Source organism: Nesoenas mayeri, assembly GCF_963082525.1.
Source record: "Nesoenas mayeri genome assembly, chromosome: 1".
In the NCBI taxonomy this organism is placed as follows: domain Eukaryota; kingdom Metazoa; phylum Chordata; class Aves; order Columbiformes; family Columbidae; genus Nesoenas; species Nesoenas mayeri.
The window spans coordinates 101,943,969-101,969,734 of NC_137541.1; the positions used below are offsets into that span (position 1 = coordinate 101,943,969).

General features: G+C 40.4%; 1 protein-coding gene across 6 annotated transcripts in view; it reads left to right on the top strand.

Moving 5' to 3' along the window:
• TBL1X (transducin beta like 1 X-linked) overlaps nt 1–25,766 on the top strand; it is a 205,885-nt gene that overhangs the window by 54,224 nt on the left and 125,895 nt on the right. For all 6 annotated transcript variants that reach the window (XM_080353892.1, XM_080353897.1, XM_080353891.1 and 3 more), the window contains one exon: nt 6,081–6,153. The gene's annotated coding sequence lies outside the window, so the exon portion shown is untranslated. The remainder of the gene's footprint in view (nt 1–6,080; nt 6,154–25,766) is intronic.

Consider the following 25,766-nt stretch of genomic DNA (forward strand, 5'->3'; position numbering starts at 1 on the left):
ATGCAAAAAAAAGGTTGTTGGAAGACTGCCTTGTCATAGTGTACATAAATATTATCCATCATTTCTTATTTAAATATGAAAAGTAACTTCAGTCTACTGTATTTCAGATAAATTGAGAGTTATTTGTTCTTCTTAGTTTCAATGCTGGAAGAATCAAGATGCAATAGAAATTCCACTTCAGCAGACGCTTTCTAGCGCTGAGTCATTCATTCATTGGTACTTGTTAAGTAAAGCATGTTGTTATTAAATGGCTACTCAGTAATACAGTAGCAGCATAGAAGGAATATGTGCTTTCTTCACTGAGTCCGCATCATTTCAGCAGAGGTTGAGTTTTTTAAATCAGGAAGATTCAGTTGCACACATTTTGTTACAGGCTGTGGGGATCTTAGAGCTTACACCGCCAGGCTGTATGTGAATATTTCCCCCCGAGGAGAGACTCCCTCCTTTCCCCAGTCAGCAATCACCTCTGCTCCCTCACATGTGCTTGCGAACCCAGCACACATGCACCACTCAGCCTCCTGAGTCCTTCAGTGCATGGCGCATTGAGGATTCAGGAACAGAGCCCATTAGTTGTTTGGGAGGAGTAGGATTTTGGACAGCAGCAGAGCACAAAGGTAGACAAGAAAGAACTGAGACAGCTGTTGTCACCATGAAGGGTTGGGATTGCATTTGATGGAAGAGAAGCCTGGATCTGTGGCTCTGTTAGAGAAAAGGAGTGATGTGACCGACTACTGTCTTATCATCATGAGAAGGGGAAGTGTAGTGGCTCAGAAGAAAAAGTGGAGAAAAAGCTGTGTGGTTTTTTGCACTATTTAGAAATAGTACGATTGGGAAAGAACTGCAGGTCTTAAGCAGAGGGAAGTTTATGAGCACATGAAACAAAATGGAATGTGAAGTGTGCCGTGAATATGTGACACTGTGTGTATTTAAATGAGGTGGGGCTGGAAGAAGAGAGAATAATACTGAGAATAAGCTCGGGATAACAATTAACAACGGGTCTGGTTTTAAATCTAGTGTGACTCTTCTAGATTTTTATTTTTCCAGAACTATTGTCTTCTGGGAAATCAGCATATGGGTTACATCAAACAAGTTTAGAAATCCTAGGAAACTCATTGCAAAGATAACGTGGAAGATTAATCTGAAGTTTTCACTTACATCTATTTAGCATTTTACTTTATATTCACCTCTGATACACCAGTCCTGAACTGTATTAAAACAAAGGAAAAGTTCCTGCAGCATTTGCAGCACATGTGGTTTGTGCCACCAAGGTACTGATTATACTGTGCAGAAAGGCGATTGCATTCTTCACCATTTGAAACTTGAGTTGTATTTCAGTGAGGAAATTATGGGGAAGAGACAAACATGGGGAGATGAAAGGAAGAGGAGGAGCTGTGTGAGATAGGAGATGGTATAAAATATGGGAAAAGAAAGAATAAGGTAGAAGGCCAGATTAGTGGGAGGGCAGACAGGTTTAGGATACTGATATGTAAATCCACGTTAGAAACATTCTGATGGCTAGCTGTTAGTTTTCCTTGTTTTCAAAAAAGCTGGGATCACCTAACCTATACTAATCCCTATTAAGGCTTGTGTTACCCCTTCCAAATATGCCTGTTACAAATAAGCGTGAAGTCATGAGGTAATCCAAAGAACTATTTTTGTGTATTCAAAGGTGGGAAGAATGTTCTTAAAGAAATTCTCATCACATTTTAATTTATTATGTACTTGTGACTTCTGTTTGTGTTGATTTCCTTCCCTATTGTTACCAAGCCAAATATTGAAACTCTTCTAAAAATAAGACTTATGCAATAAATCAGCCGTCTTTTAATTCACTTTGTTATTTCACATCTTGAGGGCATCAGTCTCTCCTAACTTGTTTGCCATTGATACCAAACTGAGTGGGGAAGTGGACACTTCAGAAGGTAGAGTCACTCTGTGGGAAGACCTGCATAGGCTGGAAGAGTGGGCTAACAAGAACCTTATGAAGTTCAACAAGGACAAGTGTAATGTCTTGCACTTGGGAAGACATAATCCAGGAGTGCAGCATAGGCTGGGATCTACTGGGCTGGGGAGCAGCTCTGTGGAAAGGGACCTGGGTGTCCTGGTGGACAACAAGCTCAGTATGAGTGACCAGTGTGCTGCTGTGGCAAAGAAAGCCAACAGGATGCAGGGCTGCATCAACAGGGGCATCACCAGCAGAGACAAAGAAGTTATTATCCCACTCTACTCAGCACTCATCAGGCCACACCTGGAAAGCTGTGTTTGGTTTCAGCCCTTGCTATACAAAAAAAAGAGGTGGACAGACTGGAGAAGGTCCAGAGAAAGGCCACAAAGATGACCAAAAGACTGGGAAGCCATCATATGAGGAAAGACTGAGAGATCTCTGCTTGTTCAGCCTTGAGAAAAGACTTAGGGGAGACTTCATCACCATGTTCCAGTATTCAAGGGGTGGCTAGAAAGAAGATGGAAATTCCTTTTTTACAAGGGGTCTCATGGAAAAGACAAGGAGCAGTGGGTACAAGTTACTCCTGGGGAGATTCCGATTGGAAAAGAAGGAAATTCCAAGGCAGAAAATTTTCACAATGGGAACAATCAGCCATTGGAATGATCTCTGCAGGGGAGTGGTGGATTCCCCAATATCGAACACTTTTAAGATTCAGCTGGACAGGGTGCTGGGCCAGCTTGTCTAGACCGTGCTTTTGCCAGGAATGGTTGGAGCAGATGATCTGTGGCCCCTTCCAACCTGGTATTCTGTGAATTTGTAATTGTGTAAAATAACCCTAAATTAATTCTTAACCCTTTTGAGCTCCTCCCCCACAGAAAGGGGGAGTGTTTGAGGAAAGACAGGAGGATGCCTTTGGTTGATTCATACTTTCTGGGAAAAATAGGTGCAGGTATGCTGTGATTTACTTTTCTTCCAGTGGAATAAAGATAAGCACACTTATCCTTGGTAAATAGTGCCAAGAAAACCCTGTTCTTAATTTAAAACCCTTCCTCCCTCCTCCCCCCAATACTTAATATATTTGACTGAATGAAGGGCTGTTTTGTCTTCAGAAAGAATGGCTTAAGGACATACTAATAACTCTGTTAACTGAAATGTAGAGTGAGTTTAGATTGAGATTTAGACTCTATTTTGGTTCTTTGTAGGTTGTTTTTTTTGTTTGGTTGGTTGGTTGGTTTGGTTTGGTTTTTTTTTAAATTTAGGAGTAGATAGTATTAATCTAATATGAAGACTGAAGTACCTACAGTCTACAAGGCCTTCCTACAGCGGCCTTGACATCTAAATATATAGATGCCTGTGTTTTTCAGTAGCAAGGGATTTAAGTGCCTAAAATTCTACTTCTGTGCAGACAGCACTGCTGGTTTGGATTGTCTCCTGCCCAAGTCCTTCTGGGATCCTGAAATTAAGTGTTCCTGCTGATTAGCCCTTGTACAGATTTCTTTAACGCCCATCATTGGAAGTGAGTTCAGCACAAAGTGTAGCTTATGGCACACTAATCACAAAGACTCTGTGGGAACCAGGAAGGGAAATGTGGAAAAGCTAGAGAGCTGGTTGTTGAGAATAAACCTGAAAATTGCCAGGGCAAGGGGCAGGGGCAGGAGGTTGAGTGGGGGAGTCAAGCAGTGGGAAAAACACTGGAAGGTGAAAAGTAGTGTGGAAGAGCCAGCAGATCTGTGAAGGGGAGAGAAAGCTGAGAGATGGTGCCGAGCTTAAAAGGAAAAGTGAGGACATGAGGGCTGGAAGCTCATGGGAAATGGGCTTCTGCTTGCAGGGAGCAATGTGTCATATGAAGTTGGTGAGAACGAAGCAGTTACTGTAAAGAGGCAGGACTGAGATCAGAAATAGGAGACTGAGCCTGATGATAATGAGCGTGACAGGGGTGGTGACACATTTCCTTGGGACTGACACTGGCACAGCTTGGATGAGAAGGAGAGGTGGCCAAGTTGTGAGGGAGACTCTGGGTGTCTGTGCTGAACAAGGTGGAGCTTCTCCTCTTCGCTACTTACTGTCTGCAAAAGGGCTGGAAGTTAAACCAAGCTCAGAAAGCTGTCTTGTTGTTAGAGTTACAAAGAACAAGCACTGCAAAGATGGGAAGGTGAAGAATTAAGGTTGTCTAGAATATGTTAACTGGGCTCCATTGGACATACACTTTATGCTATGGTTTTAAATTATAATATCTCAGAATCATATGGTCTTTTCAACTGGAGCAGAAGTGTATGAAGAGTGTGCAGCAAGGGAGACAGGTCTTTGAAAACTCGCTTTCATTTGCTGTAGAAACTTCACGACAGGTAGTGAATGGGGAAGCGTGCCGCAAGAAAGATGCGCTGCCTAGTTATGGCAAACAAAGAGAACTTCCCCAGGATATTAGTTTAAAGTATTGTATAAGGCTAGCTACTCTGATAAATGAATTTTAGGAATCTCTGGTTGAAGGCTAAAGTCTGTAATGCTTCTGATCCAAAGTTTCATTCTTTAAGTTCATAGACTATGGGGACCATACGACATGCTTCGTAAGGACTGTAATGCAATCTGTTGTTACCCTGACAGCACCAAAGAGGAACTCTGTGTTGGAACCAGCATTTCTGTCTTCCCGGTGCTGTTCCGAAACAACACAGAATAACCTGGAGTAGATAAAGTGTAGAGCTGAGCTGTGACCATATGTAATTGAGTTAACATGCAGATTTTCAGGTACTCTCTTCTAGCTACTGTGTTCACTGAATGAGGTTTTGGCCCTGTAGAAAAAAATTGCACATTATGACCTAATAAAAACCAAGTCAGACTAGATATGAGCAAGGGGGCACACTTAACTCAAAATCTTTAAAAAATAAAAATTGGGAATTCTGAAGTCTTTACCTTAAAAATGTGTTAGTTTCTACCCCATCAGATACCATTGTTATTTTGAGATTTTAGAGTTGTTGAGGATGTAGATGTTAATATATAGCTTGCCTTTTGGTTGGTGTTGGTTTTTTTTAATAGCATGTTTTCTTTGTATTTATCCTGGGAAAATCTGGATGCACAATGTGCAAAGGAAACTTAAAAACCGGGAAGCATAGTTACAGTCAGATTTTTAATTTCCCTTGACTTCTGGTGAAATCTTTGAAAACCCATACCTTGCTTACTTTTCCAATTTATATATTTACTTGCATGATGGAGGTGATGATTTTATTTTATTTTTTTTTTTAATCCAATATAATAGTAATTTTATTTTAGGTGAACTAATTCCATTTTATCTGTTTATATTCTGAGCATGGTCAAAAGTGAGGCTGGGATTACTATTTAAAGAGACTACTTTCAGTGGCTGTGTCCTACCAAATGTCTTGCTTTTCTACTCTGTTATTGTTAGATGGGCTGCTCTAAATTAGATGGTCTAATTCTGGAAAATTTGAATATGTGCAGATGGGCTTCTGTGTCAGCAAAGCCACACTTACTTAATTGGAGCTCCATATGTCTGCAAAAATCAATTCCATATGGTTGAATAGCACATTATGAAAATGTTTCTCTAATTCATACTAGTGCCAGAAGAAAGTAGACTAACTTATATTGTTGAGCTCTTCCTTACCTAAGTGACAGTGCACCTGTACACAAACCTTCCGTCAATTTTAAAGTGGTAATTGAATACATAGGATTTTCTTGTCACATGTTAACAGTTTTAAGGTAGCTTAAATCTGTGGCTAACAAGGCCTTAACTGTGTTGCTGTCGCTATACTCCTAAGGCAAGTGATGAAATGTACCTAAATCATACAATCTCACCTTCTACTAGGTCAAATGTACATGAGGTTTCTCACAGAAAACGCTTTTATTTGAGGTTGTGCTGGGTGTAATGTATATATATACATACATATATACACACACACGTGTGTGTGTAGAACTGGTCAAATAAAACCCAGTATTTTTGCAGGGGAAAAACAACTTTGAGTTTGCTTCTGGTCAAGCAAACTGATGGGAAATAATCCTGTTAGAAAAGCTGGAGATTTGAATTTTTAAATTGCTGACAATTTGGGCCCTAAGAGTTAATATAATCAAGAGATGAAATTATGAGGAGTTATGTAAATTAATGTTGTCTTTATTTTTTTATTATACACAGGTACCTAAGGATAAAACTGGCCTGAAGGAAAAATCTGGGGGAAACTGGGGAGCTTGACTGTTCTTGCACCTGAGTAAGTGAATGCTTAGCTGGAAATCAACTTTACAAAGTGTTGAAACTGTTAAATATTTTTCAGCATCTCTGTTGCTAATCGCAGGTCTGTAACTTGAGACAGTACCTTGGCTTTTGAATTGAAAAAGACTAGGAGTACTAGAGCTAGCTAAAGGAATGTTACATAGAGCCTTCAGTGCTTAGTGATAGGTTTGCTTTTTATTACTGCCCTTAGAGCCTCCATAAATTCAAATGTGGATTATATGCAGGTTTTCTCAGCATTTTGGTGTTTTGCCTTGCCAGTTTTTTGAGACTAATTTCTGAGTCTGAATGACTTCTCCATTTCTTAAAGTTGAATTTGATCTTGCTGGTTTGTGATGATAATGAGGCACTGAGATTGAGCAGGACTGAAGTTGGAAAAAGGGGCCAGTTTAAGTATGAGGTCACCAGAGGATGAAGGCTGAGAAGATGACCTTGTGGTGGCTTAATATGGTTGTCTTGGAAAGGGTGAACACTCATTTCATGTTGTTTGAGACAAGAACTGTTGGGTTTGCTTCCATTAAAATCGTTGGATTTGCTTACATTAAAATAGGACAGGGACAGCTTTTCTTCATCAGTTTTGATGGTGCATGTGGCAGACATTTCTAGGCATCTGATGGTCCCCAGTCCCAAACCCAATCTCGACAGGTTTCTGAAAAGGGAAGAAGAATATTTTTTAGTTATCCACCTGCCTTCCTTTCCTGGCAATTCAAGCATTACTCTGGTTACAATAAGTCATTTTACATGTCAAAAAGGTACTTTGTTGTATTATTCAATGTGTTTATTTATTCATACGTATTCATATATGAAATGCATGTAATATTAACAAGCAGATAGTATAGTATTGCATGAAACTTCTTTCTACTGGTAACATATTTGTAATAATGGGCAAATTAATTGCGTTTTTTGAAACAATTGCCAGAGCTGGAGCATTTCTTCCTGCTGGCATTTATCACGCTAAAAGAATTATGTTTAGTTTTTCAGTAAGTTCAATATCCTTACTGGTATCTACATTAAATTTTACAAACTCTACTTATCAGCTGAGAGTCTCTTGATTTAATCTGGTATAAACTTGTTATCAGTGCATTTTATTCCAGATCTCTGCTGTGGTTTAATCATGTTTTTGTACTGAACGCATTAACTTAAAAATTGATATCTGTCATGTCACTGCGTAAAAAATATATTTCATTTTGCTTTGTTTATCTCTTTGTGATAGAGGAGTAGACAAAAAAGTCTCTCATTGCTTTTGGTATTAAAGAGAATTAAATATGGAACTTAAAAATACACTCGGCTTAGTGAGTTATACACACATAAGACTATTCATTCAGAAACACGTTGTGGCAGCATTTATTATAGCATTATCATTCTTTGATTTGTATGTTAGGGAGTGAGTCACAAATAATGCCTGAAACTGTATTATAAGTAACTGGTTGCTTTCCTGTGCATTTGCAGTTCTCATTGAAGTTCTGGTTCTTGCAAATATCGTGCCATGTCATACTTGCACTCATTGTACGTGGGGTTAGGAGTTAGTTCTGTGGACTAGTGAACAGGTGAAAGGTTTATTAAAGAGGTTCAGTATTCTTAAATGATACTGGCATGTTTTGAAATCAAAATTGGCTCAACAGCTCTGTTTTAAATCCAGCAGGGACCTTCAAGAGAGGTTTTTGCCTTGTTTCTTTTAACTTCTGTACTAACACACAGCAAATGTTTTCATTTATTTCCTGTGTTATCAGTCCTACTCTGCATATTTTACTCTATTGCCTTTGACAGTGATGAAAGACAGGTATTTCCTGACCTTTTGTCTTTTGGGTGCTACATGAGCTCAGCTGTTCAATTCAGGAATATTTTCTTCTCCTGTCTTGTTCCCATTTCTTCATTTAGAATGCCGCACTAGAAATCCCACGTGCAATTGCAATATTTTTGGGATTATAGTTTAAATTTTGTTATTGTGAACATGAGGCAGGAGCTCGCCTGTGCAAAAGAAAGGTGGTCATTCTGCTGGGCTTGAGGATTTGTAGAGGTAGTGACTTCTGCCTTGCCAAAGCAACCATGTCAGTGTTATGTTACTTTTTACTTGCAAAATTGTCCTTAATTGCTTGTTTGAGGAAGGCCAAAGTCAAGAACAATTGAACTAAGAGATGGGGATAATCCAATTAAATTGTGTAGTCTATTTCTTTATGAATATAGGATTGATCTGTACTCTAATTTAGGTGTTTTATCCAGTGTATTATTTGCCAGTTATTGTAGTTACTTCATCAGCTACAGATTTTCTCATTCAGACTTGAAATTGAGTGCCCTGGGGCAAGATTTTCTCAGTTAAGCATGGAAATGGCCTGGCCTTGTTTTTGAGAGCATCCTGCACGTAGCTGTTGTTGTGCCTGGTGTTGCGGAAAGACCAGCGGGTTTGTGCAGATCTGTGTCTGGGTTTGAGGCAAGATAAAACACATCCTTGACGCAACTTTCGGTGTACCGTGGTGTGTTCTTTTTCAGTAATCAGGGGGTCATAGTCCCTGCCGTAATTGGAGGCTCAAGTGAAGCCAGCTGGCTCTGTTGCTGCGGTCCGTCGATACTCTAGGATGAAGCTCTTCAGCTTCTTTTAGCAGTTAATTTCAGGGAGATGGTTATTATTTTTGTAGATCATAAGTGTATAACTTCTGACACTTTTAAAAGATACCACAGACTCTGGTGTTTGTAGTCTGGAAGCCTCTGGGGGTTTAAAACTCTTTCTCTACAGTGTCTTTCTTACAGAGATCAATTAAGTTTCTAATTAGAGTTGTATCAACTTAGCATCTACTGAAATCCTAAAAAAGCTGATGTTTGAGAAAATTTTAGAAGGTTTTTTAATCTTATGAGAAATTTTTGATTGAGGATTTTGTTTGGGTTTTTTTTTTTTTAGTATTTTTGAGAGGGGTTCTTTGTTGTCCTGGAAGTGGTGTTTGAGTAATGGAAAGTTCCAGTAGCTGAAATTTTAATAAAAGGGAACAAACCAAATTTATTTAAACAATTTTAATTATTAAAGTAGCTTGTTCCCAGACATCTAACGGAACTGTAGTTGCAACCATTCCCAATGCTTTCTGTCTTTGAAAGACAACTTACTTTGATCAGACCTAAAATGTTGATGAAATTTAATCACAAAATTGTTTTTCCCAAAGCAAAGTGTTGCAACCTTTCAAAGGTGTTTGGAAAATTGTACATCACTAAATATGAAAGGTACCGAAGTCCCGTGACTGGCCTCAGCATTAAAATATATAGTCACTTCTGCTTTATGAGGCTGTAAACTGGATAATTCATCACTAGTGGGGATCTGGAGGTAGACATAGGCTTTTGAAGAACAATACGTTATATTACAAATTCCTTTGGAGGGGGAGTGTTTGTTTTTAGGGATTCCTGGAGAGTGGAAGCCTGCTATGTTGGTATTGTGTGTGTAATAAATCATGTACTTTGCCTAGGTTGTTGTTTTTTTTTTCTCAAAGGTCTAAGACCATTCAAACATTCTGTCATAACAAGAATAACAAGTAGTATCCTCTCTGCAAACACAGAACAGGGGGGAAAATTATTATTATTTTTTAAAGTGTAATATTCTCACTAGCTATATAAATAGATTGTAGTGTCCCACAATTCACGTGAACAGCAATACAACTGTGTTGCTGTTGTCTAACTAAATAACAAGAGATGAGAAGAAAAGAGGGGATGACAAGGGGGATATATATCGGAGATTGGCATTGTGTTATGAATGAATTTCCACTGTGGTTTTATTGGGGGGAGGAGCTCCTTATAGGAGGCTTCATCTGTTTGCTGCTCTTCGATATTTAGAAAGCATCTTTAGTGATCCTTTTTTCCAAACCAGCTCATGCAGTAACTGGCAAAACAGAAGCAATTAGCAGTGTAATCTCAAAGGGAATCTCAAGCTTCACTTTAAGTGCAATGATTAAATCCACTAAAATGATAACCATTGCTGCCAAGAACTCCTGTAATTGGTCACTAATGTATTTTGTTGTAGCAGTCGATAACTACTAGATTTCATGCATGTAATTAGTAATGCATATACGTTTGGTCAGTAAAATTGAAAATCCTAATAACTGAGGCTTGAGAGGGTGGGAAGGAGCATAGAGCTGGTGAACTGAAATAGCGCTCTGTTGATAGTACCTAACCAGAACTGTATGCTTCAATAAAACAAGTGTCCTACTGTGCTGGAATACAAATGGGCTGTCTGTGGCAGGATATAGCAAAGACGTTGGCAGAGAGGGATTTGAAAGCTTCTGGCATAATGTAATTGAGTTGGCCATTTCTTTAAAGATACAGCAAATTGTTTGCTGTGGCGTTCATCATCATAAGGAAGGTCAGACAGCTTGCTAAACATATGATACTCATAATAAAAAAATAAAACGGTGACGCTTATATTTAAGTACAAATCATGTTACCATATTTGTAAAAGCTGTGGAAATGAATGGGAATATTTTTGGTGGCACAGAGGCATTAGTAATCTAAGTAAGGCTGTAATTCAAGAGGAGAAGAGTCAGTCAGGGAAAAGACCCCCAGAGGAATTCAGCTAGTGAGCAACATATGATCCCCCTGACTTGAAAGGATAGTAGGTGTTTTGGCAGGAGTATTGCTGACTCTCTCTTTTGATCACTTCAGGGAAGATAAGCTTGCATGATCCTATTTTTTCGCTTTTAAGAAAACAAAGGAAAAAAATAACAAAGAAGGAGGACTTAAGGAAATCTTTAAAAAGAGACAAAATCTAAGCTGAAGCGTTGCTGATTTGGTTAGTCAGTTATGCTGTGACAGAACAAGATGATGCAACAAGCGGTAGCATATCTGAACTGTTAAATGAAATGGTCAGTATTGGTACACTGGGAAACCCCTCTCCAGTCACATCCAGAACACTGAATGTAAATCGCGGGATGACAGGGGCTTTGGGCCACGCAGTGATGCCTCTGCAAATGAGTAGCTGTTTGCTTTTAGGTCCTAACACATTCAGGAGACTGGCATTTTGATTTCTTGCACCACTGCACCACTGATAGGGTTGGAAATGGGAATCAAAATAATTAGATTGGATATATAGATCCCAGCAAACCAGCTAAGAAAGCAGCTGGGTTGGGGAGGGCTGCTCTGAATTCTAAAATGTGCTGGTGCTTTTTCTATGAGAGGGTGAGGGTGGAAGGAGTAAACTAGAGTGCAGATGCTTGCCATTTATATTCAAAGCATGTAACAAAATAATTGAATATATGCTTCCTCCTATTAAAGCCTGTTAAAATCACTAATAAAATACATTAGCATTATATTAAAAAGAGAGCACAAATTCTCAGGTAATATATCTTAGTTACAGTATGCACAGTGTCTGGATAGGCAGAGCGGGAAGTGACCCTTTCCGCCATCTAAGGCATTTCTCCTTGCTGGTACAGGAGTGTTTCCATCAGTGCGTTTTCTGTTATTTTGTCCAGCAGTAGCTTTGCAGTATTCCCTTTGGCCGTTTTTTCACAGGCCAACAGTAGTTCCCCTCCAAAAAGCCTTTCCTGCTAGTCACTCAATATTTTCCATTAAAACAAACAAAACACAAAAAACTCAAAACAAAACAACAAAAAAACCCCTTCCATTTATTCCTTCTTGAGTTTCCGTATCTGATAGAAAATTTCTTCCTTTTTCTGCTGTGCAAATTCCTCCTTTAGATATTTGTAAACTATTAGTATTACCCCACTTTCTAATTTCCCCACTTTGTCATTTTGCACCTGTTCACATTTCTGTCTCAGACTTTATTCAAAAGGCAGTTCTTCAAGTTTTTGCTTTTTAGAGACTCTATTTAACCAGGAAAGTCAGGAGGGCAGGTCCTCCTAAATTTATAGAGGATGTATGTTTTCTCTGTTTGCATGTTTTCTGATGCTTTTCTTTTTTCTTTAAAATTCTACTGTGTAGATTCCCAGGTGATTTTAGATGTCAGGTATTTTTATTGTGCTCTTCAGGTCATTATTTCACGTTATGCTGCTCGATTGTAAAGATAATGATGAGGAATGGCAAAGTGATGTCTTTTTGTTTTGGTCTCTTCAAGCCCATAATATCTAAAGCTCCTTCAGAAGTTGGCATTTGTGTATTCTGAGGGGCGCTGGGCCCATATTGTACAGCTTGCACAGAAGTATGCCATTCACTGATGTGATGTTTTGGTGAAAGATTACAAGACTGACAAAATGTGTATTTGCTATTTACATGGAATGGATGATATCTACCTAGTGCGGAGGTGTAATGTGGAGGAGCACTCCTCATACCTGAAGCTGAAAGTGTTTGGACTTAGTCGGGAGAGGTCTTGGCAGTTCTGGAGGAGCTCATCTTTCTGGTAGGAAACTGATAAAATCCAATCTGTTTTGCCAAATAGAGACTGAAATTGTGAGTTGGTCGTTGCCTGGTAGTAAGTGTGTGAAGATTTATGATACGAAAAGGTTCTTTTGTTTGGAAGTCATGCAAATAGAGAGATGTAGTGGAAATAAGCAAAAGGTAGAATTCAAACAGGAAACAGACTTTGTTATTCCTCCAATATTCATATCTATTTTAAAGCTGGAAAATAGTTGAAATTGAAATGAGGAATTGTCCCTTAGCTGAAATTTTTACATCATGTTCAGATGAATTTCTAAAATACAGATTTCTTTCAATGTTTCAAGGTTTCATGCCACACAGGAATTGCATGTTTGAGTTTCAGAACTTGTGTTATTGAGGAAAGCCAGTTAGATAATGTACTGGTCTCTTTTTGTCTTCATGCTTATGAAGGTCTTCAGTTAAGGTTAGGGCTTTCATACATGCAGATTATTTAGCTGAGATGATGTTCATATGTTTGTGGAGGACAGTTGCAACACAGCAGTTATTGTGCAAGAAACTGAAAAAATAGTTCAGTGGTTTGCCCTGCTCCAAATTGTGCCTCTCTGATGCCTTCTGCCCAGTGCTGGTGGTAGGGCAGATATAACATACAGCGCACTTAGGAGCCTAATAGGGACTGACGTTCAAAGTTTATTTGAATGCTTGGGACTGATGTTTTATAGAGAGAATTCAGAAAGAAAAGTTATTTTAGTTTTTAATAATTTTTTCTTTGACCTCTATCTGCAATAAAATTGGCTGGCAGTATCACAGCTCGTCTAAACACAACATTTTATTAATGGCAATAATTCTACAGAAGAACAAATGGAGTTTGGGAGAAAAGAAGACATGAAAGAATTGTAGCTTTTTTAGATGAATAACTTGCTGAATGTGAATGAAGGCAAATGCCACTGACTTGAACAAAGAAATCAAATTAAATACCTTGCGCAGGTTCCATAATGTCTATCTAAGAGGACTGCAACACTTGATCCTCCATGTTTTGACTACTGCCATTCAGTCAACAGTATAGCAGTGTATTTTACACAAGCTGGAAAAAAAACCACAAGTGTGTTACACAGGTAATATTTTCTATACTGTGTTAGAGCGTGAAATGCTATTAAATATTTCCTGCTTAATGTATAAATAGCCTCTGATATGAATTCTAGGTAATGGAAACACCTTACATATTTTACTACCACAGCATAGCATTTGTTTTGTTTAGGAGACCTGCAGATGGCTTTAATCTTCTATTTTAAGATATTAAAATCATATGATATAAACAGCAGGATGTGCCACATAACTAACCTGATTGTGCTGTAACTCAGAACAAGCTGAGCTGCTTCTTCCTTATCAGGAAGACTTTTCTATGCTTGTTGTTGTCTTATCCTTGGTTATTGGAACCACATTTATGTCCTTCTTCTACAGTAATCTTCAGAACTAATTATGTTCAGTGAATATCTTACCCCTTGCAACTTTTCACTACTAGTGCATGTTATATGGGATGACTTCTTTTGCTGTACAGCTAATGAACTGAGCTCCCCATTGTTCTGTGTTGTACTTGCTTTTGAAGGCCATCTGAAAATGGATAAGAATATTAAAATTATTTTGCATTTTCTGATCTCTTATGCCAACATGTGAAAACATGGTGAGTGGACTCCTCTTGTAAGATAGTATACAATCAAGGAAATTTTTAGATTAGTTTTAAACTGGTGGAGAAGTTTTCATTTGCACACAAACTTATGTGTAAAGTGATTCATATCATCAGTTATAAAAATAAATACCATGGCTGTGTAGCACTCAGATTTACTAAAGGCTGTGGTGGTGTGTTTTTGTATTTTTGAAACAAACCCCATTATTTTTATGTGATCTCAAAGGATTGTGTGTTTGAAAATTGCTTTGTTACTGTAGCAAGTTTTTCAGGCTTTCAAAGTATTATTTCTTAAATTAATAATACCATTCTGCTACCCATATATTGTTTGTAAAATTTGGCTTGTTAGGAAATGGTAAGTGACAGCACTGACATCTTAGCTCCCTACACCTTGGGAAGGGCTTCCCTTGTTTTCTTTTTCTGTGCCCCTCTCCAAGAACAAAAGCAATATGAAAATGCAGATGTTGAAAGGCATGAAAATGTGTTTAAAGTATTTTCCTTCTGTCTTGGAACAATGGTTGCTGACAGCAGAAGGCTTGCTTGTTAGTTAAAATTAGATTTGAATCATCAGTGTAATAGCAGTAGGAAATTGTAGGATGGAAGGGTGCCAGGAAGCTGATCCATAATACATCTGCCCTTTCAGTGCACGTAAGGTGGGCCCTAAGGGACTTCAGCTGGCTCCTCAGTTGAGCGAGTTTGCCGCATATGACGAGTCACAGTTACAATTTTAAGCATCCTGAAAGCAAAATACTTTGTACCTGGGCAAAAACCACTTAGGGTGGGATACCCAGCACGGGCACAAGCAGAACAATGCAAGATGGCCGTTACAACTTTGCCTTCCTGTTACTTCCTTACATCACATTTAATTGGGCCCACACTCATTCCCTCTCACTGTTTTTCTGGACTAGGGTTCGAGGGGGGAAGTCTGTGTCTTGGGGCTTGATTTATTGGGTTTTATGGTTGTAAAAACACTGCAAAATTTTCATGAGCTAGCTTTGGGTAAATTAGAGAACGATGCTGCTCTGAAGCTGCATCAGAGTCAGCATCATTCTGCCTTATTCTGTTTCTCCTCGGCTGTTTTAAGGCAGTCCGGTACCCAATGGCTTCCTTGCTGTGATTATCCATTGGCTTTGCAGTAACCCAGTCTGTGGAAGATGATGACCTCTCTATGCACCTTAAAACCATTCACAGAAATGGTTGTAATTCTGCTGATGCAGAATGCAGCTGCCTATTTAAATCTCTTTTTCTTGCAGAGGGGCTGGTTATGTCTCTGCTGTGTGTGGGTTTCTATTTCATTTCTGGTGTGGTTTTTACACTATTTTCATAAGCAGCTTGGTTCCTGATTACTTCAGGGAGTGCTTTTGCATGATATAATGGTAATGATATCAGCTGAAGTGCTAAAGCTACTAGTCCTCTAATTTAAATTAGTGCTAGTCAGAGATGGGAAAGCTGAAGGCAGGATGGTGCATGGGAGAGGGCTCTGCTTTTGGAAATTATTTAGTTTGCTCTCATAACAAAATAAGAATTTTCTGACCTTCAGGTCATGTGGCTATTCTTGTTCTGGGTGGCAGAGTGGAATCAAAGTGGTTGTGAAGGAACGATCAAGGAGGAATTTTAGTTTAAGTGTTTAATGATGTTTAGTGCATTACTGTTCTCTTCATCAGTGCTATGAAGGCAATCAGACATATTTTAAAATAAATCTACATAAATAACTGGCTTATAATAATGCAGCATTGGTTTATAACTTTTTATATCATTTGTTTACATCTACTACATTTAACACTCTCTCCATTGTATGTGTGTATGTATCCATCTATCTGTATATATATGGAGTTTATATATATAATGTTTATTTATTTTAGGGAGACATAAGCAGTTTTACAGCTGGACTGTATTGTTTATAGGTATTATGTAATTGTTGGAAAATATTTGGAAGACACAGGACCACCATAGTTTCATGACTGTGGTATAGCAAACTTGATTGTCCCCAAGAGAACATGGAGTGTTACCTGAGCATGAAAGGCCACCTTGAGTTGACCTGCTTGTGTGCTCAGCTTAGAGACTGCAATCTGTACTCCTGCACGTGTACCAACTAGAAGAACAGTGAATTATATAGAAGACTTTGCTGAAGGTTACTGATGTATTTGTTTTTGAAAAAATGGAAAGGGATTGATATACTTTTTTTTCCCTGGTAGAATGATGTCAGGTAGGCTTCAGGTCACCCAGATGATGGTGGTTTGCACAGGTCCATTGGTGGCTGCTCCTACTCTCTGTTTCCAGAAATGTAATTCAAGTTTTCTTTTCTGTACACTGAGTCCCTTATTTATTGTTCCATCTTTGCTGATTAATTTAAGTGCTTGTCCTCTTTGTGATCTCCTGTGTCATATTTGTAGACAGTTGTTTGCCACCTTTCTCAAGACAAGGTCAAGAGCCATTCCCTGAAAAAGTCCAGATACTTGTGTCATGTAGAGCCTTTTTGTAAATGTTCTTCCTGTTTGTCTTGTAGGTGTCTATAAAAGTACGGAAGTCTAACCTAGAATATTAAGGTTTTTATGGCCTTACTACTTACATTCTAGCTCAACTCAGTGCATTATGATATTGCATATACTCTTAATCATACTGTTAGCCAGTATCATCTTTAAACATATTCCGTGTCCCCTGGGCGTCTACCTACCATCTGTTACTTTATCCCATTAGATTTCCAGCAGATTTCCCATTTTCTCTTCAGCATACTGTGCTGAAAAAGCCCTCCGTATAGTTTCCCTTATTGATCTCCCAGTTCGGTCTTAATTACACAGCTAATCAGATTATGGCGACTCTTTCTATTTCTCACCTCCCTGTGCTTTCCAGTTTGAACAAAATCTTACACTGGGAGCTGATTCTCTTAATTTCTGCACACAGGTACTTATGTTTGTGCAGGATGAGTATACAAGATTCTTCTAAACACAGTTTTCTGTTGCATTTGCTGCATGGTGAAAGTAAAAGACTTAGGTGGAGCTGAATTCTTCACAACTTAAGGAGCCTCTTGGCCTCTGCTTCCTCCTGTGAGGCCATGGGAACCCGACTCTTTGCAGATGGCTTGAGCTGATTTGGATGCAGCAGCTCCAGAAGGGCTGGTCCTGCCCTGCCTCCCCTCTCCTTCTCCTTGACCCAGGCTCCCAAGGTGCTGTCAGCTCTCTCTTGCCCCTGTGCAGTGCTGAAAAATAGTTTTATTTGCAAGGTGAGCCCTGTCCCCGACACACGGCAACAGTAGGGTCTTAAAAAGCTTAGGCTGGCTGTTAATACACAACGCTGAGTCACTGCTGAAACGTTTTACTTTGCTGCGTACCTTTTCAAAGCAGACCATTGCCAGAGCCGTCCTGCCTAGAAGGGGCTATAAATCGCCGTCCTGGGCCACTGAATGACGAGCGGCTCAGCCGCTTGTGCGGATCAGCGAGGTAGGCACGCGTGGAGAATTGCCTCAGCAGGTGTTTGCAGCCACCCTGCCTCCGCTCGAGCATGGCCACACAGCATCGCCTTCCTGCAGGAAGGCTCTCCAGGCAGAGAAAGCGGCTTTCTGTTAAAACCTGTGAGAAACTTAGTATTCTGGGAACATGTGTGAGTATTATTTACAAACACTGGCAGTCTTATCACCAGATGACTGATGTCAGTAAACTCCCTCATGACAACTTTGTTGCTACGTTAATAGAAATACCTCAGCAGCCTGAAGTTCGGACATGGTGAGAGTTCCATACAACTGAGAGATCATCTTTAGTGTTAACTGGGATTAACCAGAATTCCTACATTGTGATCAATTGTTTTACAGGGCAGGAAGGGGTGCCTTAATTTGCTGCTCATTTTTTGTAATGCTGGACAAAAGCTTGCCTGATAAAACTGCATGTTTTCATGGCTAATGAGCTCAGCCAGTCCTTGGTTTCTGTCCATGTACTACAGGAACTAAACCGTATGGAATATTACTGTGGAATATTTAGGTCCATTTATAAATACAAAGATTCATGTGTACAAATTGGCTTCAGTCTTAATTGATTTAGAATACTTGATTAGACAACACAGCTGAGCCAACGTAACTCTTGCTGCCGCCAAGAGAGGTGGTTCAGCCCTCGCTTTTGTCTTCCCTCCCTTCTGGCCATATGGTGCTTGTCTGACTCCTCACTCTACCGCTGAACTCCATCCTTCCTGGAAGAGATCAAACCATTTTATCTGGTGTGATGTTATCAAACAGGTGTGAGGAATTGTGTGCTTCCCTTCTGAAAACTGCATTTCAGCACGAGGGTTGCAAATCTAGTGAGGAAACCTCCAGTGCCAAGGGGTGTGAGCTAGATCAGCACGGGTCATTTCTACTTACTGTTTTGATCAAGAAAAGGAGTAGTCTGGTTTTATATATATCTCCTGTGATATATTTTTAGTTGTTACCACCTGCACATGATATAATAGTCCTGTGCCAAGAAAAAAAAAAAAGAGAATGGCATTTCTAGCACAGATGGCATGATTGATAGTGCTGTGGGTTTACATACTTTGAATTTTAGTGCAGTGAGGAAACTGTCTACTCTTAAACTTACAGTATCCTGCATTCCAAAATATAAGATATTAAAAAATGCCTTGGCACATGTATACTTGGCAGAAAAACAAGACTCTACTTTACCCAGTAAAAATCGAGGGTCACAGAATGAAAATCTTCTTCCCAGTTAAGCATGTTAAGCGTGTTTCAGTAGTTCTGGTGACTGATGAGCGCATCACGTGTTTGACATATGCGTGCTCTACTTGTGTTTATTTGGACATTTTGCCTTACTGGGGTTTTGTAAAGCTAGTGAGAGTCACCTCTGGCGTCCTGCCATCCTTTACAGTAGTCCCATTGCAATGCATCGTGCAAAGTAGTGTAGTAACTTTGGGAAGCAGAATTATGAGTGATGGGTTTGGTACCATCTTGATTTAACAGCAGCCTTAGCAAGCAAGTGTAAAAGTGCAAATGCTAAGATTGCAGGGGTAAACCTAATGCTTGTGCTCAAGAACTGCAGCAGCCACTAAGGCAAGAAATGTCCTAGCTAGTGTTGCCTGAGTTGAGTTACTACTGTTTGTCCAGCATGGGAGCAGCAGTGAGTGGTGTCAGGAGCTTGGAGAGGTGGTAGAAACAGGGAGGTTATGGCAGGATTTTGCCTCCGGCTGGAGGAAGCAAGTGAGAGGAGATGCTTTGGGTTTTCACAGCTGGAGTGCGGTTTTCTGATAGTTAGGGTCCCCACAGTCTTAATAGCATTTTCGTTTATATGTCATCTCCTTGGCTGTTTTACTGTTCTCTGTAGAGAAAGGAAACTTACTAAGCGTAGTGCTAAAACTACATACTATTGACAGCAGTCCTAGTTTTGGGGTTCTTGGCCATTGGCATTGCTTGACGATATCTCTTAAAGCCTACCTAAATGAGTACCGTAGGTAGCAGGATTGTACTGCTGTTTGTTGCCAATCGGCCACTGGAAAGAGATGTCCGAGTTTGATGTAATGAATTAAACGTGCCTTTGCACCAGCAGAGCCAAGCCAGGTGGGTCTGCCAGACCCTCTGTCGGTCAAGCTGAGCCCGAGGCATGGGGACTTTGGTGGCTTCAGGGAATCGCTTGTTCATGAAGCCTCTGGGTGGAAAAGGAGCTCAGCACACTCACACCAGCCAAGCAGAAGCCGTCAGAAGTGGCCAAACGGGGGCATGTGTCCCCCAACAGCTGGGCCTCCTTTAGGTTTGGCTGGGTGAGCCAGCAGAGCTGCCCGACAGCTGGGGGTTGGCTGGAGCCCCATGCCATGGTGAAATGAAGAGCCAGGGCTGGGCAGGCAGCGTGTATGGGGTAGTGGGGGATTTTAGCAGACGGTTTTTAGTAGTCTCTGCCGCTGAAACTTGAGAATTGTTTTCCCCAGCAGCTTTGAGCGTAGCTAAGTCTGAGCACATTTTGCATGGGACTGAAAAGGCATCTCCCTGCGCCCAGAGCTTCTCACTGCCAAATTTCAAAACACTGCTGCAAAATGGGGAGGTTTATGAAAATGACAAGAAAGGGGATTATAATAGAAAACAGAAGTAAACGTAAGTATAAGTGGTGATTATAATAGAAAATGGAAGCAAATGTAAGTGTAGGTGTAATGGCTTCTTGTGTTACATGTGGGGACAGCACTTTATATTCTCAAGCGATGAGCGGCTTCGAATATCCAGGTTTGTACAGTGTAGAGTTAGTGTGCTCTGTGGTTTTGACAGTCTGGTCCCCTAACACAGTATTTGAGAGAGGTTACTTAGAGCTTACAAAAATTACATCGTGTGTGTGTGTGTGTGCATACAGGTGCACGTATACCTGTGTGTGTGTCTGTGACTGCTGACTGCACATTAAACACGCTTTCTTCCCACGCTGATCCCGAGTTTTGGAGGCATTTTCACAGCGTGCATGATGCGGTATCTTAGACCCACAGGTTCTGCAAAAGCAAAGTATTTTTCAACAGAGGCAGTTAATTTTTGGAAATGCAAACCAGGGTCTGTAATGTGGGATCAGCAGCTGAGGTAGGACAGGCGCTGGCCGTGCTTAGGGATGTGTTTGCATCCCAGCCACCTCATCCCTCCCCTCCCCTGGCCCCGTCTGTGCACTGAATCATACCAGGCAAGTACAGCAATGGCTGTGGTTGTACCTGTTGGTGGGTGATGGGTTGGTTTTCCCCTCCGGTGGCTGCAGGCACGGAAGAGAACAGCAGCTTATCGAGCGCTTCAATCTGGTTTGCAGAGTGTAACAGCTGATGAGAAAATGGCTGCCTTGTTTTCCAGAGCTGTCCCAGGGCTGACCGCACAAGAGAAAATGAGGATCTGAGCTTGAGAAATCTCTCAGCACTTTCCCGGGCCATTTAGCATTTATAAATACACTTGCAAGGAGCCTTTTCTCTTTCCAGGTAGCTGCCTGGCTTTAGTCCTTGCAGATGTAGCAGGCAGCTCTGTGGCTCAGGCTGCTCTGCCTCAAGGGTGGCTCCTTCGAAGGAGGGATGGGAAGGAGCCATCCCAGACCCTTATTAACGCTCCTTGGGAACCTTTCCCACATAGGGATGCATACGTCTGTGTCTCTGTATATACATACGTATGCATAAATGTACGAGGTGAGATTTTTCGGCTTGAGATTAGTCTTCTAAGGTGCTGGCACTGTAATCACTCGCTTTTTAAGTATCATATTAATGAGGCGTTGTTTTCTAAAGTATTCAGTGCTTCTAAAAATGACTTTCTTCATTTTCTCCGCTTTTGAGTGACATAACATTGCATTATAAGCAGGTGTCATGCCATGTGAAATAGAAATGCATAGAACCGTTACATTGAAGTTATCTCTAGACCAAGAAGCTTTTAATATTAATGCAGAAATGATCTGCATAAACCAATTCCCTCTGAATAACCCACTACAAAATTCGCTGCTGTTCAAGTGAATTATCCCATTATTAGGTGGGATAATCAAAACATTTTTTAGCAGATTTTACTAGATTTTTTGCAGCAGTTTTTCCCCTTCGTTCTTCAAAGGATCTCAATGCTTAAATTAATTAGTTCTCTCAGCATCCTGTTGAAAAAGGTGGAAATTGTGTAACGAATTCTAAACTCTAAAAGAGCAAGAAAGTTACTTTTTTTGGAATGTCATGGGAAGTCTTTTAAAAAAGAGTGATTAGCTCCTTTGGGATTTGGACCTTTAACATAAATGACTGTTTTATAAACTCTGGTAGATTTAGCTGTGGTGGTTTAAGATGTGACAGTTATCTGTTGTACTCATCAGCTGGGCTTAATCCTTCATCGACTGCTCAAGCAAATGCGAGCCAGCCTGTCAGTTCCCGTGGCTCATGTAACCCCTGCTGCTTGGTAGGTTGTGCAGGGGGGGTCTCCCTCAGCCAGGCTCCTAATCATCCCTATCTGCTCCTAGTAATAAGGGAGAGGACAAAAGAGAAGAGTAGAAAACAAAACCCAAGCAAACAAAAAAACCAAGCAAAGCCAGGCATGTTGACTTTAGCTTTGGGCATCCCTACCAGCTTCCAAGCATTGTTTCGAAAGTGTTGTTTTCAGGTAGCTACGAGCAATATCAATATTTTGGCACTGATGTACCTTGGTTTCTGAGGGCTCTTTTCTTCCCTTGAATAGACTTTTCCTCCTCTTCCCTGTCATTTCTTTAACACAATAATGCAATAAGCCTTTTCTACAGAATCTTGACCCATGCAGTCCAAATAAGTCAACCGCAAAAGGTAGCGTACTCCATTTTGTAATGAAGAGCTGTAGAGAGGGAGAGATGTTTTGGCTCCCTTTTTCTCAGTTAAGCATAGCACTGAACAACCTGTGCTAAACCTTGTGCAGTTCTGTGAATGCTGCATGCACACCAGAGTGCCTGTGGAGCCGATTGCCTCTTCCAGAGGTTGGCTGCGCTGCTTCCGTGTCACTGCAAGCCCAGGGAAGATGCTTTGCAGAGATCACTGTAGCTGTACCAATATCAAACAGAAGATGTGTTCCTGGGAATCAAACCCTCACTATGCTTCCTTTGTATTTGCTAAAGATGTCCAGATAATGTTGGGTTTTTTTCATATTGACGGGAAAAAAAAAGATTTTCAAGGAACTACACATTCAAATTGTGTGTGTATCAAAGGAATAGGAAGGACACTATTTGCAGGACGTATTACAGTTTGCTTCACATTTCTTTTTCTGCCACTGTCATTTCTCTTTTAACAACTGGAACAGAGGAGTCTGAAAATGGAACTGGAAAGAAAGCTGCAGGTTTTGTTTTGAAAAGCCCTTTGGAAAGAATACCTGTTTCACACCGCTGTGCCAGCATGGGAGCTGGCAGAGCTGCTTCTTCCCTCGGAGCCAGGCTCCACTGCAGCGCTTTTTGGAGCAGCCTTGTTACCCGACTGCCTGCTTTCATTATGTCCCTTGGTTTGGATGGGACCTGCAAAGTCTGTGACAACAAGAATTTGGGCAGAGGGCGGCAGTCTAATCAGGTGACTGTACGAGGTATCCACTTTAAAACAAAGAACAAATCACCGCATTGAAAATGCTGAGCAATGTTTGTTTATTGGCTGTAACAGTGCTGCATAGTGTGGGGTTATGTACAGAAGCCCAAGTTGGCGGGGTTAGCAGAACAGGGCAGCTTTTTTAAGGGCATTACTTTACCTGAGCCGGTTTTACTTTGCTACAGGAGAAATTAAATAACGTGGAACGTAATGTGTCTTGCAGTATTCAAGCTAGTATGAGTATCTCCCTCGCAGTGTGGCCTGGAGACATATGCATTGTTTTGCTATACTTTCCATCTGCCAGAATACATCCATCCTGTATCTCTGATTTTATTCTTAAATTATAACTTCTGTGGGCAAGGATTATCTTGTCTCTTTTTTCATCTGCTTTTTTTCTACATTTTGATATCATCTTGCATATAAGACGCATGGTTAGGATTCCTGGGCAGCAGCTTAATACAAATAATGATACATTATTATTGATCAAGGCTTCCTGTTTCCTGCTATATCTTGAAAACAGCAGGCTGGTTTGGATGTTTCTGAGCTTTTTTATACTGATCTTTATCAGTTTGTAATTCTGAAGAGAAGAATAAGTAATTCAGAGGAGGCTAGGAGGTTTTGTTTATCTTTTAAAAAATGTTGCAACAGAGTGGTTTGAGCATTAGGCCCATCTAATGTAAATCCAAATATTTTAAAAATAGAAAACTTACGAGATAATGTTATTGATGTTCTGTCATGCCAAATAAATATTTCAGTGGACTAATAATGTGGAGCTGCTTTGGAGAGATCTCTGCTGGCATTTTTGTTACACGGTGTGAAGGCCAGGTTGCTGATGTTAGGCCCCAAACCTGACCTGCTGTAAAATGTTTAAAATTCTGCATTCTTCTTGTTCTAAAAATGGAACAGCTTTCACAGTCTTTTTATTCTCGTATAAGTTCTCCATTTCCACACAATCAAACCCAGAAATCAGCTGCTTGCTTTGCTGGGCCGACATGCACGCTGCTTTATTTTTCAATTTCACCAGTAATAGGCTTTTTCCAGATTGTAATGGTGCTGCATTGACATAATTATGTTACTCCTTTATTCACACCAAAAAAATCTAGTGAAGGCTCTCTGCGGATTCCACTGTCTTTACAGTGGGATTATGGAAATGAATAAAATTATTCAGATTAATAGCTTTGATTTCTCAGCACTTTATTCTAGTTTTTCTTGAAACAGAATACACATTTACACTACTATTTCAGAATGTATTGAATCTCCTGCCTGATATATACCCCCTCTGACTTCTGTGTTAGCTGGGCTTTCAAGTGACAGTATGTAGCCTGCATTCCAGCTTCCATAGAGGGGGAAAAGAGAAAAATTGTCTTGAAGACCTTTAAACCCTCTCCAAGAGTATAGTATTACTGTATTTTCAGTAATACTGAAAGTCAGAGTGCCTTTGCACGCCTACCTGAATACAAAACAAATGTATTTAGATTGCAAGGATTTGTTGGAGAATGTGCTTGTGAGCACCAAAGATGAAGCCCCTCATAGGAAGGAAATTTCACTATCCCCTCTCCTGCACTTCTGAAATGTTGAAATGAGAGAGTCTAAAGTGTATGTAGAGGAGCAAAATTCACAAGGATGTTGACACCTCCAATACTCAACAGAATTTGTCTTAGATAATGTTCTCACACAAATGGATTTTCTTACTAACGTTACCAAGTAAATTCCATAGCGATGCCCATGTGTGCATAGGGCTCCATGAGGCCTAAGCAGTTGGCAAATAATATATAGAATCATTTCAGTTGGAAAAAGCCCTCAGGATCATCGAGTCCAACCATAACCTAACTCTAGCACTAAACCATGTCCCTAAGAATCTCGTCTTAACACCTTTTAAACACCGCCAGGGATAGATTTGCTTTGATTTCAAATAGCAGCTCTTGACTGAGAGCCCCAGAGACAGAGCTTGCTTTCAAGTTTGAACTCTACTCTCTCTATAAACCGATGGCAAAAAAAAACCCCAGATCAAATTATAAAAAGCATATGTCATTTGTTTTGGTTTATTTTTCTCTCTTTTTCGTTACGGGCTTTTCAGTTGTTCTTCATTTGGTATGCCTGCGTGTCACGTTCTTCAGTTGAGCTTTGGAGACGGACAGCACATGCCCGACGTTGCGTTGCTGCCTCAGTTTGCAGTTCCGTTCGCTGTCCCCTGGAAGCGTGGCTGCCCTTTCTGGCTTAGTCCACACCATGGGGCTCTGCTGATGAGGAGTGGACTGGAAAGAGGGGAAAGGACCCTCCTTGGGGCCAGAAAAATGCTGGCAGAGGCCCTGTCTGCCAAACTGTGGGTACTTCTATCGTTGCACCTGGTGTAGTTTGGGAAGGTGATGGGTCTTTGATGGTGAAGAAACATTTTCAGCTTGTATGCACAGCACCTCCGCCAGGCCAGAAGGGGCTTTCTAATAGAGACAGGTCCTCAGATCTGGAGGTTTGACCTACTTTAAGAAGTCTGCTCACCAGAATTTAAGCTAAAGCAAGTGTGTTATTTGTCCTTGCCTCATCCATTTTGCCAGTGAGGTACCATCTGTCTTTCATCATTTGCTTTGGTGAGAGCTGCTTTGCACTGCTGGTATCAGTCCCAGGCTAAAGGT